General features: G+C 37.8%; 1 long non-coding RNA gene across 1 annotated transcript; it reads left to right on the forward strand.

Annotated features, from left to right (window-relative positions):
- The first annotated feature begins 308 nt into the window (after positions 1-308).
- LOC143219540 (uncharacterized) lies at positions 309-14,882 on the forward strand. The gene is made up of 3 exons (XR_013011375.1): positions 309-330; positions 14,596-14,686; positions 14,761-14,882. It is a non-coding gene; the product is annotated as an uncharacterized LOC143219540 (long non-coding RNA).
- The last annotated feature ends 246 nt before the right edge of the window (positions 14,883-15,128 follow it).

The following is a 15,128-nucleotide window of genomic DNA, read 5'->3' on the forward strand; positions in this document are numbered from 1 at the left end:
GCATGGCACACACTTTCACTTTCGAGATATTGTCGTTTAATGTTTTGATCACTAATGCTTTGATAAGGACATTGGTTAAATTGTATTATTTTTTCGAGCCTTTTGAATTTATTTTCATTACGTTTTTTCTGGTAAATACCTAATCCTACACTATAAATTCAATAAATGCATAAACTGAAATTTTTTGTGGTTACACGTTACACTCGCGAGTGCGGTCTGCGTTGCGGCATTTGACTATTTGACTATTAGATTGACTTGCTTGGATTATGTGATTACGTGGATTACTTGGATTACGTGCACTACGTGGAAGGAAGGAAGGAAGAAAGGAAGGTATGTGTACATATTTATATTGGTTGATCGGTTTCATTTTGCTCAAATGTCTCCCAAAATCTTCGCGTGAGAACGCTTGTCGGCACACCACGCGACAGTGCCATGCAGTGATGCCAGAATCATGGGTCGTGGGTTTTTTCCCCTCCGCTCGCTCAGCCGACTCGACCCCCCACTCTGACGCACCGTCGTCGCCAGGTTGCTTCTACTGCGCATGCGCTACACGAACGTATCTCTACTCTGTCCGTGTGAGTGCCTGTTCGATTGCACGCGCGCTACACACACCAGCGTACCTCTACTCTGTCCGTGTGCGCTGCTTGTGCGCTTGCGCCAGCCACAATCTATTTTTAGCACTCTCCATCCACATCCACGCCTGCTTGACGGAAACGAAACTGAATCTGAAATTCGGCCGTCGAGCCGTCGAGCGTATCAATCGCAATCTGGAGCTAGTCTTCGAGTCGCCGCGTGCAGCGAGTTTTATTTTTATTTTTCATTACTTTTTTAATTACATTTTTTAACCTTCCAAAAAATTTAAATATATATTATATGTATATTCGTAAGTTTGAACCCTTTATCTCAACCAGAAGGGTAGTGAAAGGGTAAAAACTAATTATTGGTTTTTCCCACATTTTCCCTATTTAATGGTATACTTAAAAATTCTAGAAAAATTCTACAAAATTGTAGATATTATTCCCTATGATTGTGAATTTTTTCAGATTTTTTGCAAATAGTAAGTATGAAAAATCGTATAGTCGGATATAAGATGGTCAAAAGAGCTCATCCAAATTAATTTTTAATCACACGTTCAATAAAAATCACATGTTCAATAAAAAATTACGAAAAAATTCATGAACATTCTGCCTAATAGCATACACGCGATTGAGACCAATTTCAAACTTTTTGGTTGTAAATAGCCAATGGGTATAGCCGGATAAGATAGTCAAAAATGCCCTTGAACCGAATTTTATCGACGATGTGCCATTCGATAGAGCACCAAGAAAAAACATACTGTGCAAAATGTCAACCCTGTATCTCGATCGGGAGGGTAGTTATGGGGTAAAATCGAAAAATCAGTTTTGAGCCTATTTTCCCGAGTTAATGACGTTTAGAAATTCTGAAAAAAATCTGACACATGTCAAGAGAACCCAAATAAATACTTTGCAATTAGTTTCAGATTTTTAAAAGGGAAATCCTGCTTGTAAAAAATCAAAAACCTCAAAAAAATCGAAAAAATGCAGATTTCACATGGAAGTTCTAGAGTGTCCACATTTATATTTTTACAGTAGCAGTATATTGTTATAAGTATTGTTCATGAATTTTTTCAGATTTTTTGGTTTGGTGCGCCGTTGTTAAAAAAAATAAAAACCGATTTTTTCGACGTTTTTTCCGCGAAGAACTAAGCTAACCTTAAAATTGTTACGTTCTATTTATTCTGTAAGTCTATCAGGCTCTGATAAACCTTGAGCATTCTACAGAAGTAATTAAAAAATGAAATCAACTTAATTAATATTTCTACAGTATAGACATTACATCTAGAAATATAAATCACGTTTCCAACAATTCAGTTGGCTCAGTGCGTTAGGCGTTCATACCTAGGAAAGATCATTAAGATTTTCATCGACTAGATAAAAAAAAAATGCTGGTGGCTCTCACCAAATGACACTCACATGCGTGAGCTACTCGAGCGGAAAATTATAGTGCTCAACATCACACTAGGGCCACTTAAATGACTTGAGAGATCTACATGTAAAACTCAACATCATCATATTGTACCGTGGCACGGTAGCTACCTAATATTATACATATGTATACAATATGTATATATCGTTGTTAGTAATAAGTTAGTCCCTAAGTAGTACTTAAGCAAACATCCTATATCAAAGACTGTTAAGGGGTTTTTTTTTAATAAAACTTTTTCCCCATTCTCCCTTCCATTATCCGTTAAGGCGCCTCAGCTTACAAGTAATCCAACCGTTACACAGTTCCTATTTATTCTTCCACCGTCCAAAGATTTGTCAAGCACCGAGATTCGCACGCGAGCGAACAGTCAGCTTAACATAGCAATACTGTGTGGAGATTTTTATTATTTTTGTTGACTCCTGTTAACTCTGATTGTACTAATATATTCAATAAACATGTTTAAAAAAAAAGCGCGTTAGGCGTTCGACTGTTGATCTGCTTATCCTAGGTTCGCTCCCGGCATAGGTATACATTTTTTTTACTTGATTAATTCTTTTTTTTTATGTCTGACTATATAATAATCAATGGTGTGTTTGTAGATTTCTTTTAGAAGCAATATCTACATATTAACTAGAGGGTTATTTTAAAATTTTAAAATTTTAAAATAATTGAAAAAAAATTTTTTGTGTAATTACGTTTGTTTCTTCGGTGGAAACTTTCCGTTCTCTCGTATAAATTGCATTGTTGAATGAACTTCTTTCGAAAAAACTAAAAAAACTAAAAAACTACTTGACCAAAATGGACCAAGATCTAATCAGCTCTAAGTTACAGCGGGGCACATCGATTGCATCATTCATCATCCTGATGGCGTTGTTACTTTCTCTGAAAACGTTAACGAAAAATTTGATTACATAGAAACGGCCATACGCACGCACACACACACACACACACACACACACACACACACACACATACGAACATTTTGCTGAAAATAGTCTAAAATGACTGCAATGACCATGAAACGTGAAGATCTGCTAAAAAATCGATTTTCGATTTTCGGGGTCATTACAATAACTTCCCTATAAAATCGGGAAGTTAAAAAAAAATATTTTAAGGTGGAATTCGCAAAAAAATTATAATACATACATAGCTTGTGCGGATCTTAAGTATCTCAGTTTCATTTTATCGTGTTTTCTGTAAAGCATATTTTATTTTATCGATGAATTGAAAGATTTATTTATGTTGAAAATTGGAGGAACTTCTGGCAGTACTCGAAGTTCCTGGCAGGAACTCAGCAGTAATTCCATTTATGTGTCTTCGAGTTTTAAATACTTTGTTATAGAGAAAAGAAAGAAATTCAAGTTGTAGAAATGGCTCTATTGTTGTTTACTTCTTTTGAGGCATTCAATTTGGTACCTCGTCTCTTATGCGGAACAGCAATTGTTGTGTATGTACCACTCAGGGTTGCTAATGAAATATTTCACAGTGAAAGCAGATGTTCCGATACTTGTCCATTGTTGAGGTATACATTTAATTAGCCCGCCTTCCACACACGAAAATTATGGCGTAAGTGAGGAAGAGGTACGCCAATAATACAGCAGATGGAACGAATGTGCACATTGTGTACATAACATATATGTTGGTTGTTCGCCTGTCTCTTCTTCCTTCTTGTGTGCGACCTCGCAGCGAAAAACACGTGAGTTGTAGAATCGGTTACGAAATTCCGCTGAGATATTGTTGTATCGTCACGATTGACGTTGGTGTTAAATTAACCATTAATTTAAAGACGAGCTGACGTTGAGTTTTGTGTGATTCGGCTGGCTATTAAAATATATAGACGTTGAACTTCAACAGGTTATGGGCCCAGCCACGTGGCTATAGAAGAATCTAGATTTATTAATTTAGTTAGTTGCTTTCTTTACTTAATAGATTCTATCTAGATTACATATTGAAATTCAAATTCATTTCTTCTCAAAGTGTTCAAATCCTGGAAGAGAATTTCAAGCAAATTTAACGCAAAAGGTAGAAATAAATAGATAAGAGAAATGAAGGTCAGTGAGCAACGTCTGTTTCAAATACATCGATTCAACGGTCATAATTACCAATTGTGGCGTAGACAAATGGAAATCTTCATGACGGAAAATAAATTGAAACCATATATTCTCGGTAGTGTACAACGAACTACAGAAAATAGCAAACTTTATGATGAAAAGGATGCTGAAGCACAAGCATTCCTGATGCGAGGTCTAGAGTTAGAACAGTTAAAGTATTTATCCGATTGCTCTACAGCAGCAAGTATGTGGGCAAGATTACGTACTGTGCATTCAGAAAAAAGTGATCAATCCGTGCAGGTTCTACTCGATAGATTTATCAATGCTACAATGGAGGAAAATGAGAAAATGGCGGACTTCATCGCACGAATAGTATCCCTCACTCAACGTCTAAAGGATATGGACCTTGAACAGAAGGAGCCAGTAATTATAGCCAAAATATTAAGTGGACTTTCTCCGCAATTTGATAATGTTCGAACTGCTTGGTATGCAGTTCCGAAACGGGACCAAACGGTTGATAGATTAACAGATCATTTAGTAAACGAGGAAGCAATATTGTGCAGTAGATCAAAGGAGGAAACCAGCGTTGAGACAGCCCTGCTCGTGAGAGGCAAATTTCGTCAGCCGAGTTATAATCAAAGAGGTGAGAAAAATTCAAATTATGAGTCAAAAAATTATAACAATGATTCAAGCTCTTATAATTTCAAGAGAAATACAGGAAATTCTCAGAAACGTCCAGGAAAGTGTAACTATTGTAAAATACCAGGACATTGGGCAAGGGAATGTCGAAAGAAAGCTCGAGATTACCCAGACACCCAAAATCAACGCTCCTTTATGGCACAAGGACCTGTGAAAAATGAAAGGTATTCCGTTGGATTTGATGGAAACTCGAACAATGATCCATTTTTATTAACTGCTGAATGTTCCAAGGAACATCATAACGTGTGGTTTGCAGATTCAGGTGCAACGCATCACATGTCTTTTCAGAACGACTGGTTTAAGAATTTTGAATCATATCCGGAAAAATCTTGTTGTGTAAAGGTTGGAAATGGTGAAAAGATCGATGCACGTGGAAAAGGCGACGTGGATGTTCAGATTCAAGGAGATGATGGTATTGTTCGAACACACACTATCAAGGATGTCCTATACGTTCCACAAATAGAGAAAAATTTATTGTCTGTTTATCAAACAACTATGAGAGGTACCAAAGTTACCTTTGAAGAGGGAGGAAATACAATGAGACTTGAAAGAAATGGAAAAACAATCATTACTGGAGTAAGAGATGGAAACTTGTATAAATTAAAGGTCAGTCCTGCAAGAATAATACAGGCAAACTTAGCAGCGTGCAATTCTCCTATGATGTGGCACGAACGCCTAGGACATGTAAATTACAGAACCTTGAGACAAATGCATCGGCAACATGCAGTTGAAGGACTAAACATTGTTGGTCTGACAGAGGAAGATCCATTTTGTAAAGGTTGTGTTCTTGGAAAACAACACAGAAGAAGTTTCCCGAAAAATCAAGCGCGACGATCACAAATCCCTGGTGAACTATTTCATGCAGATGTTTGCGGAAAGATGAGTACTCAGTCTATAGGAGGATCAGATTACTTTCTACTTATTAAGGATGATTGTTCCAGGTATTGTTTCGTTTATTTTCTGAAATACAAATCCGATGTTGCAGATAAATTGCAAGAATTTTATGCCGAAGTTCTAGCAGAAAATAAACAAATAAAACGGCTAAGGACTGATGGAGGAAAAGAATTTTGTAATGCTGAAGTAAAGAAATTTTTACTGTCGAAGGGTATTAAACACGAGGTAACCACACCCAGAGCTCCACAACAAAATGGTTTCATTGAGCGGCAGAATAGAACAGAGATTGATGCCGCAAAAGCCATGTTACATGCCAAAAATCTTCCAAGATACTTTTGGGCAGAGGCTGTAAATACAGCTGTATATATCAAAAACCGAACAGCATCAGAAACAATAGGAGGAATTACACCTTTTGAAAAATGGCATGGAGAAAAGCCATCTGTGTCACACCTTAGAGTGTTTGGAAGTGAGTGTTATGCACATATTCCAAAAGAAAACCGAACAAAATGGGAAACCAACTCTGAAAAGTGTCTGTTTCTTGGATACAGCGAAGGTTGCAAAGCTTACAGAGTATTTAATTCTAGAACAAAGAAGGTTTTAGTACGAAGAGACGTCGTCTTCAATGAAGACAATAATTCTCATCATGTTAGCCTAGAAAACATTGAAGAACTGAACGAGAAAGAAGAAAATGAAAAAGCAACAAGAAATCTGGATGAAAAGTTAGTTAAAGAGGGAAGCAGTGAACAATCTTATGATACTCCTTCAAAATACAGAAATCCACGTTTGCCGATTCCACGAGATCCTTACAATTTGCGAAACAAGTCTCCCAAAGGAACTAATGATTCAGAAGCAACTCTGGCTGAAACATTTATGGCTCAAGTAGAACCAGTAAATCTTGAAGAAGCCTTGGAGGCAAAGGATGCTGAAAAGTGGATTCAGGCAGTAAATGAAGAGCTTCATGCTTTAAAACAAAACAATACATGGACACTCGTATCCAGAACAAAAGATATGCATGTAATTGGAAATAGATGGGTCTTTAGAAGAAAATATAAGGCAAATGGTGAAATAGACAAGTACAAGGCCAGATTGGTTATAAAAGGATACTCTCAAGTAAAGGGTATCGATTATCAAGAAACTTTCGCACCGGTGGTTAAATTTGACTCTGTCAGATTGCTATTATCAATTGCTGCAGCTTGGAATATGAAGATTTACCAATTTGATGTGAAAACGGCGTTTTTACATGGAGAATTGAACGAGAAGGTTTACATGGAGCAACCATACGGATTTGCAGAGGACAGCCGAGTGTGTCTTTTGAAACGAAGTTTGTATGGCTTGAAGCAGGCACCCAGACAATGGAATAAGAAAATTGTAGATTTCTTGATGAACTTTGGAATGAAACAATGTGCTGCTGATCCTTGTGTGTTTTTCAAAGTAACTGAAAAGGGTGAAAGACTGTATTTGGCACTCTATGTTGATGATGGACTTGTTTGCGGAAATGATGTAAATTCTATAAACAATTTGTTAAAACGTTTGAGAACTAATTTTCAAATTATCTTTTCAGAGGCACAATTTTTTGTCGGTTTACAAATACACAAAAATGAAGCTAACGGGACAATAAAAATACATCAAAGTGCCTATACGTCAAAAATACTCAAAAGATTTAATTTTGATAATTGTGCGTCTGTTTCCATTCCAGTTGATCCAGGTTTACATTTCGCAAAAGGCGATAATAATAATAGTGAAGGTCAATATTATCCATATCGAGAAGCAGTAGGTTCATTAATGTTTCTAATGATCGCATCCAGACCGGATCTGGCCTATATTACTGGAGTTTTAAGCAGATTTCTCGAGAATCCTCAGCGAGAACACTGGAATGGAGTGGTCAAAGTATTCAAATATTTAAAGGGTACTGAAAATTATGGTATAACTTTTTCTGCAGGATCAAATCAATTTGAGATGACTGCATATTGCGATGCAGATTGGGCAGGAGACAGAGATACTAGACGAAGCACGACTGGTTGGCTATGTTTGTTAAATGATCATCCAATTGCCTGGAGTTCGAAACGTCAAACGGTAACAACTACATCGACAACTGAGGCAGAATTTGTCGCACTGTGTTCTGCAACGAAACACATTATTTGGACCAGAAAACTACTGGCTGAACTAGAGTACAATTTAAGGACGCCTACTCATATAATGTGTGATAATCAGCGTGCGATAACGATTGTTAAAAATCCGGAATCAATTAAGAGCACCAAACATATAGAAACACAATTCTTTTATACAAGCGATCAATACAAAAACGGTAATATTGATGTTCAGTATGTACAGAGCGAAAATCAGTTAGCAGACCCTCTTACGAAACCGTTACCAAAGGAAACCTTCTTGAATATTAGAGCGCGATGGGGTATGAATTGATTGTACTTTTTTGTTAAATTTTGTTCTGTAAAATGATCGTGTGTGTAATGCGAGAGGGAGTGTTGAGGTATACATTTAATTAGCCCGCCTTCCACACACGAAAATTATGGCGTAAGTGAGGAAGAGGTACGCCAATAATACAGCAGATGGAACGAATGTGCACATTGTGTACATAACATATATGTTGGTTGTTCGCCTGCCTCTTCTTCCTTCTTGTGTGCGACCTCGCAGCGAAAAACACGTGAGTTGTAGAATCGGTTACGAAATTCCGCTGAGATATTGTTGTATCGTCACGATTGACGTTGGTGTTAAATTAACCATTAATTTAAAGACGAGCTGACGTTGAGTTTTGTGTGATTCGGCTGGCTATTAAAATATATAGACGTTGAACTTCAACATTCATAAACTAACGGATCTATAAAAGCATATTTAGAATGACAAACTTTTGATGTTTCATTAACTTTTACCTTTGTTCACCTTTATACGTTTACCTTTTCTTTTCTTTACTCGCCTTACGACTCTGTTAGACACAACTACTATATTTGGTGTATTTTACCTTAAAATACTTTTTAAATATTTCAATATTGCTTGTAAAAGAATTCTACAAAAATATCCTTGACTAGTGTGAAGTCAGATATAAAAAAGAAGAGAATTGATGAAATAAAAAAAATAGACCTACGACGGGCGCGAACCTAGCATAGGCCGGTCCACAATCGAACGCCTAACGCACTGAGCCAACTGAATTGTTGGAAACGTGATTTATATTTCTAGATGTAATGTCTATACTGTAGAAATATTAATTAAGTTGATTTCATTTTTTAATTACTTCTGTAGAATGCTCAAGGTTTATCAGAGCCTGATAGACTTACAGAATAAATAGAACGTAACAATTTTAAGGTTAGCTTAGTTCTTCGCGGAAAAAACGTCGAAAAAATCGGTTTTTATTTTTTTTAACAACGGCGCACCAAACCAAAAAATCTGAAAAAATTCATGAACAATACTTATAACAATATACTGCTACTGTAAAAATATAAATGTGGACACTCTAGAACTTCCATGTGAAATCTGCATTTTTTCGATTTTTTTGAGGTTTTTGATTTTTTACAAGCAGGATTTCCCTTTTAAAAATCTGAAACTAATTGCAAAGTATGTATTTGGGTTCTCTTGACATGTGTCAGATTTTTTTCAGAATTTCTAAACGTCATTAACTCGGGAAAATAGGCTCAAAACTGATTTTTCGATTTTACCCCATAACTACCCTCCCGATCGAGATACAGGGTTGACATTTTGCACAGTATGTTTTTTTTTGTGTTCTATCGAATGGCACATTGTCGATAAAATTCGGTTCAAGGGTATTTTTGACTACCTTATCCGGCTATACCCATTGGCTATTTACAACCAAAAAGTTTGAAATTGGTCTCAATCGCGTGTATGCTATTAGGCAGAATGTTCATGAATTTTTTCGTAATTTTTTATTGAACATGTGATTTTTATTGAACGTGTGATTAAAAATTAATTTGGATGAGCTCTTTTGACCATCTTATATCCGACTATACGATTTTTCATACTTACTATTTGCAAAAAATCTGAAAAAATTCACAATCATAGGGAATAATATCTACAATTTTGTAGAATTTTTCTAGAATTTTTAAGTATACCATTAAATAGGGAAAATGTGGGAAAAACCAATAATTAGTTTTTACCCTTTCACTACCCTTCTGGTTGAGATAAAGGGTTCAAACTTACGAATATACATATAATATATATTTAAATTTTTTGGAAGGTTAAAAAATGTAATTAAAAAAGTAATGAAAAATAAAAATAAAACTCGCTGCACGCGGCGACTCGAAGACTAGCTCCAGATTGCGATTGATACGCTCGACGGCTCGACGCACAGTGCGGACAAACGTGGCATATCTCACTACGCGTGTATATCACGATGTACGATAAATTCCTTTGGCAAAACGTTTTATTAGGTGGTAATTGATATTATTAATCATATAACAATAATTTTTATGCATAAATATTGTTAATTTTTTTTTTTTAATTTATTAATATTATTGTTACATTTTTTTTTGTGAATAATTACTATTGCATTGACATTAGTAACCAAATTTAGATTTTTATAAAAAATTTTACCATGTGTCGCACTCTCTAGAGTCCAAAAAATCAAATAATATTACATTAATTGTAAATCAGTGTTGCAATAATAATTCTGTATAATGGAAAATGCTCACCAAGGTATATGCATTCTTTTTACATTTAATAAAGTAGATTTATTTTTTGTATAAATTTTCAACGGTGGTTTTATTTATTACTTGCATATAAAACTTCAAATTAACATATCTCGAGAAAGGCAAAAAATATCCTGAGATTTTGACATATTCGGATATATTACTTGTTGTAGTTTAAGAATTTCATAGTTTAGCCTGCAACTAACTGCTACTCTTAATTTTATAAACTTTTTAATAAGTGCCCGTACCTTGCCTTTATGTTGTATTGTGGAAAATTCGTTAATTTCTTTTTAAATTTATTAGTTATATCGTTAAATTTCATTTTCTGCGAATAATTACCAATACATACACATTCGTAAACTGGATTTTTGTACAAAATTTTGCCATTTGTCCGCCACAGAAAAATTCAATATTCGTGTATATCACGATATGAAATACATTTCTTTTGCAAAAAATGCGTATTAGGGTGGAAATTGTTATTAATAATCATATAATAATCATTTTTATGCATAATACAATTTTGCAATAATTATACAGGGTGGACGATTTATCTGAAGAGATTGAAATATCTCGAGAAACGACAACAAAAAGCAAATCTTGCGATTTTACTGAAATTCATCAATATTTAATCAGAAATGTGCAAGATCACGGGATTGAATGATTCATTTTGGATCACATTCAAAGTACCGAGGATGACTCGGATAGCGAATAGCGTTTTGTTAAGTTTGTTAGTTTTGTTTATACTATTATAATTTGTCTAAGTTTATTATTATTAATATTAAATATGGTTCATTTATTATTAATTTCGTTTTAAATATGTTAGTTTTTAAAAATATATTTTTGTTTAAATAAAAATTGTTAATTTCTTAATAAATTTATTAATTATATTGGTAAATATCATTTTCTGTAAAAAAATTACCTATATATACATTAATAACCAAATTTAGAGAAGTGCCGAATATTAGGCCATTTGTCCGCACTGTGCGACGGCCGAATTTCAGATTCAGTTTCGTTTCCGTCAAGCAGGCGTGGATGTGGATGGAGAGTGCTAAAAATAGATTGTGGCTGGCGCAAGCGCACAAGCAGCGCACACGGACAGAGTAGAGCAGTGGTCGGCACGGAGGAGACTCTGCAGGCCGCTCTCGGCTCGCGCCGCCTCCTTTTCCCACCGCACGTCTCGCTCTCCGTAACGGCCCTAGTCCTCAGGCGCGTACATATCCCAGACTATATGAACTGCGCGTGGCGCATTAGGGCGACACCCGTATCAATAGGTTTCCACATTACCGTTGAGGTACTATTGTCAATGCGTTTTTTTTATGTGGTTTCCCCTGTAGGCCTATTCCACTCTGCTGCATGACAATTTCTGAAACTAACTTTGAACAATAAATGCGGAAGAGAGAGAGAGAGAGAGAAAACTACTTCTTAATTCCATTGGCAAAATTTTAAACAGTCATTCAGACAAACTTCTTCGTGGACGTTTAGATGTACTCGGAATATCAGATATATCAAATGAAAGATTAGATGTCGCGGCTCGCATCGCAGACGATAAAGAAGCGTCATTCAACCGGGTGCGCTTTTCCGATTTAATATTCCGCATTTTATAAAACGAACATACGCACAGATATGTCGATCCGAACATTGAAAAAATTCTCAGTGCGAAATTTCTGAGGAGAGGATATCTTGATTCATTTAATATTTTAAAAAATTCGACACTGTTTTCTTCCCTAGTCTTCAGAGGAACTTTTTGATGAAAATCGCGAAGTTCCTCTTGATACTCGGAAGCTTGTTCTTCGATTATGGCCGCGAGGGGGTTCTGAAATAGTCTGAAATAATTTTTAAGGGAATCGAAATCAGTGAAACGGTTATCGAAGTATTTGTCAAAGTTATATGTATATATATATATATATATATATATATATCTTTTCCGTGTTTATTGTTCAAAGTTAGTTTCAGAAATTGTCATGCAACAGAGTGGAATAGGCCTACAGGGGAAACCACATAAAAAAACGCATTTACAATAGTACCTCAATTGTAATGTGGAAACCTATTGATACGGGTGTCGCCCTACTGCGCCACGCGCAGTTCATACGGTCTGGGATAGGTACGGGCCTGAGCTGCCTCGAGGACTAGGGCCGTTACGGGGAACGGGACGTGCGGTCGGTGAAAAGAGGCGGCGCGAGCCGAAAACGGCCTGCAGAGTCTCCTCCGTGCCGACTACTGGAGTAGAGGTACGCTGGTGTGTGTAGCGCGCGTGCAATCGAACAGGCACTCACACGGACAGAGTAGAGATACGTTCGTGTAGCGCGTGCGCAGTAGAAGCAACCTGGCGACGACGGTGCGTTAGAGTGGGGGGTCGAGTCGGCTGAGCGAGCGGAGGGGAAAAAACCCACGACCCATGATTCTGGCATCACTGGTGCCATGTGCCATCACGTATGAGGTGCTACGGGGCGAGTATGTTCACTTCAATGTAGAGTCCAAAATAGTAAATTGTTTATTTCTTTATCACTTTTTTTTATCACTTTATCACTCTCTCTTTTCATTATCATTATTATTGTAACAGACCTACATAACGTAGGCCTGTTACGAACAAACCCCTGTCACACCTCCACCGGTTATACACGACGACGCGAATCTAGTAACGTACCACCGGCCTCCTGTCATAACAACAACACCGCCTGTACCGCACGTACCCCGCACCCAGGCCCGTATTCCAACGGGAATCCAAATCAAACTTCCAAAATACCGTTCAGAAGAAGGTATACGTCACCATCAAAATACCGCACCGCACCACCGTCCCTTACCACCGAACCGTTCCTATAAAAGCCGTCGCGAACAGACTAAAATCACCTGAGTCTACCAGTAGCCATCCGGGAATCACCTCGTGCGATATTCCAGTGCTCTGAGTATTCTACCTGTAACCGTTGTCCACGTCTCCGCCGTTATCGGCATCCTGGTTCCGCTGGTACGAGCCGTGCTCTACCTCGAACACCCGGTGCGTCACCGGTCTCTTTCGTTAGGCGCGTCGCCTCCGAGAGACAGCGAACAAGAAGTGGTGCGTCACCCCTTTGACTTCGTTGGAGAACCTCCTGTCCAGTTATCCTGTACTTCCGCTGGTGCGAGCTGTGCTCCACCTCGAACACCCGGTGCGTCACCGGTCACTTTCGCCAGGCGCGTCGCCTCCGAGAGCCGACGAACAAGAAGCGGTGCGTCACCCTTTGACTTCGTCGGAGAACCTCCTGTCCAGTTATCCTGTCGCTCCGCTGGTGCGAGTTGTACTCCACCTCGAACATACCCGGTGCGTCACCGATATATTTCGTGAGACGCGTCGTCCACGAAATCGGCCGAACTAGAAGTGGTGCGTCACCCTTCGACGTCGCCTAAGAACCGCCTAGAAAGTCACCCTCGTGAGGCGAGTCGCCCACGAGGCCAGTCGAGCCAGACAAGGTGCGTCACCTTGACCGAACTCCCTGAACGACTGTCCGGAGGAACTTCGATGACCCGTGCGTCACGGACATCGAAGGACCACTACAACCCGGCCTAGGTAGGGAGATCACGACGACAGTCGCGATCTAACCCTACGCCTGTCCATCCTGCCTGCACCCTACGCCTCTTACAGGTAGTACTCTCACGGTCACACGTTTTAAACTCACGGGCACCGTAGCACTATCACCGTGCACTATATCCTGAGGAACCGTATCCTGAGGCACCGTAGCTTACGCGTCCGAAAGGCAGCGAGTATAATTTATTTACCCGCAACCGACTCATCTCAGTTATTTCACCCGTACCGACTCCGTTCCTCGCGTCGTCACTCCACTTGTCGTTTAGAACCCTGGGTCGGCGAGCTGTTCAACACCAAGGAGCCCGAACGCGAGGAAGCCGAACGACGACGAAACACACCTGTTTCATTATCATTTATCACTTTAGACAAATCCAACACAATTCAGATTTGACCCATTCAGATTAGAATTAGCTTAACAATATTCTAAATCGGCAAAATGATGGCTAAAATCAATTCAGTAAGGCAAGTATTTAATCTTCTTCACTTGCTTCTCATCATGGAATTTTTTCATTTCTGGTAGTACATTCTCTTGTTTGTCGTTCAACTTTAATCGATTTTTTATTAATATCATTGCAATATTTGAATCAGTTAGATATATTAGTTGATGAAAAACATCAGAAGACCTTTTGTAATTGTAGCACCAGAAATTAGAAAATTCGTTGAGATGAGAAATAAGCGAAGAAGATTAAATACTCACATTTACTCACTGTGTAATTGAAAATCTAATTTACAGAACGGAGGAAAAATATAATGTGCTATCCAAGGAAGGAGGAGAAGGAAGCTGCGGCAACCGGGGAAGAGGAAGACCTCTAATTTTTCGCGTGGTACGTATATCTAATTATGCCATTCAACGCACATACATATATTGTACATTACTGATTTTCTTTGTATTTTTTAGGTATCCCGCCTATGCCAGAACGTACTACGGGCCACAAGTTTGGGGAAGCAGAGGCAACAACGTGTAATAATCACAATATATACAGGATGAGTCACCTAACGTTTGTACCTCAAATATCTTTGTTTTTCTAAAGATACGTAAAATATGGTAAGGACAAAGTTGAATGGTACAATGGGGCTGACTCGATGCCAAAAAAATTTTGTTTTATGTCATTTTTTTAGAGATATCAAGGTCATCTTGACTTTTTTAAATGGTATGAGGTATTTTTGAATACATCAATCGATCCAGCTGGACATTTGATGTAAAAAAAGTACTAACCTATGTATGTCGAAAAGTTAGTAGTTCACGAGATATTTCAATTTAAATAA

Source organism: Lasioglossum baleicum, unplaced genomic scaffold (assembly GCF_051020765.1).
Source record: "Lasioglossum baleicum unplaced genomic scaffold, iyLasBale1 scaffold0047, whole genome shotgun sequence".
NCBI lineage: Eukaryota > Metazoa > Arthropoda > Insecta > Hymenoptera > Halictidae > Lasioglossum > Lasioglossum baleicum.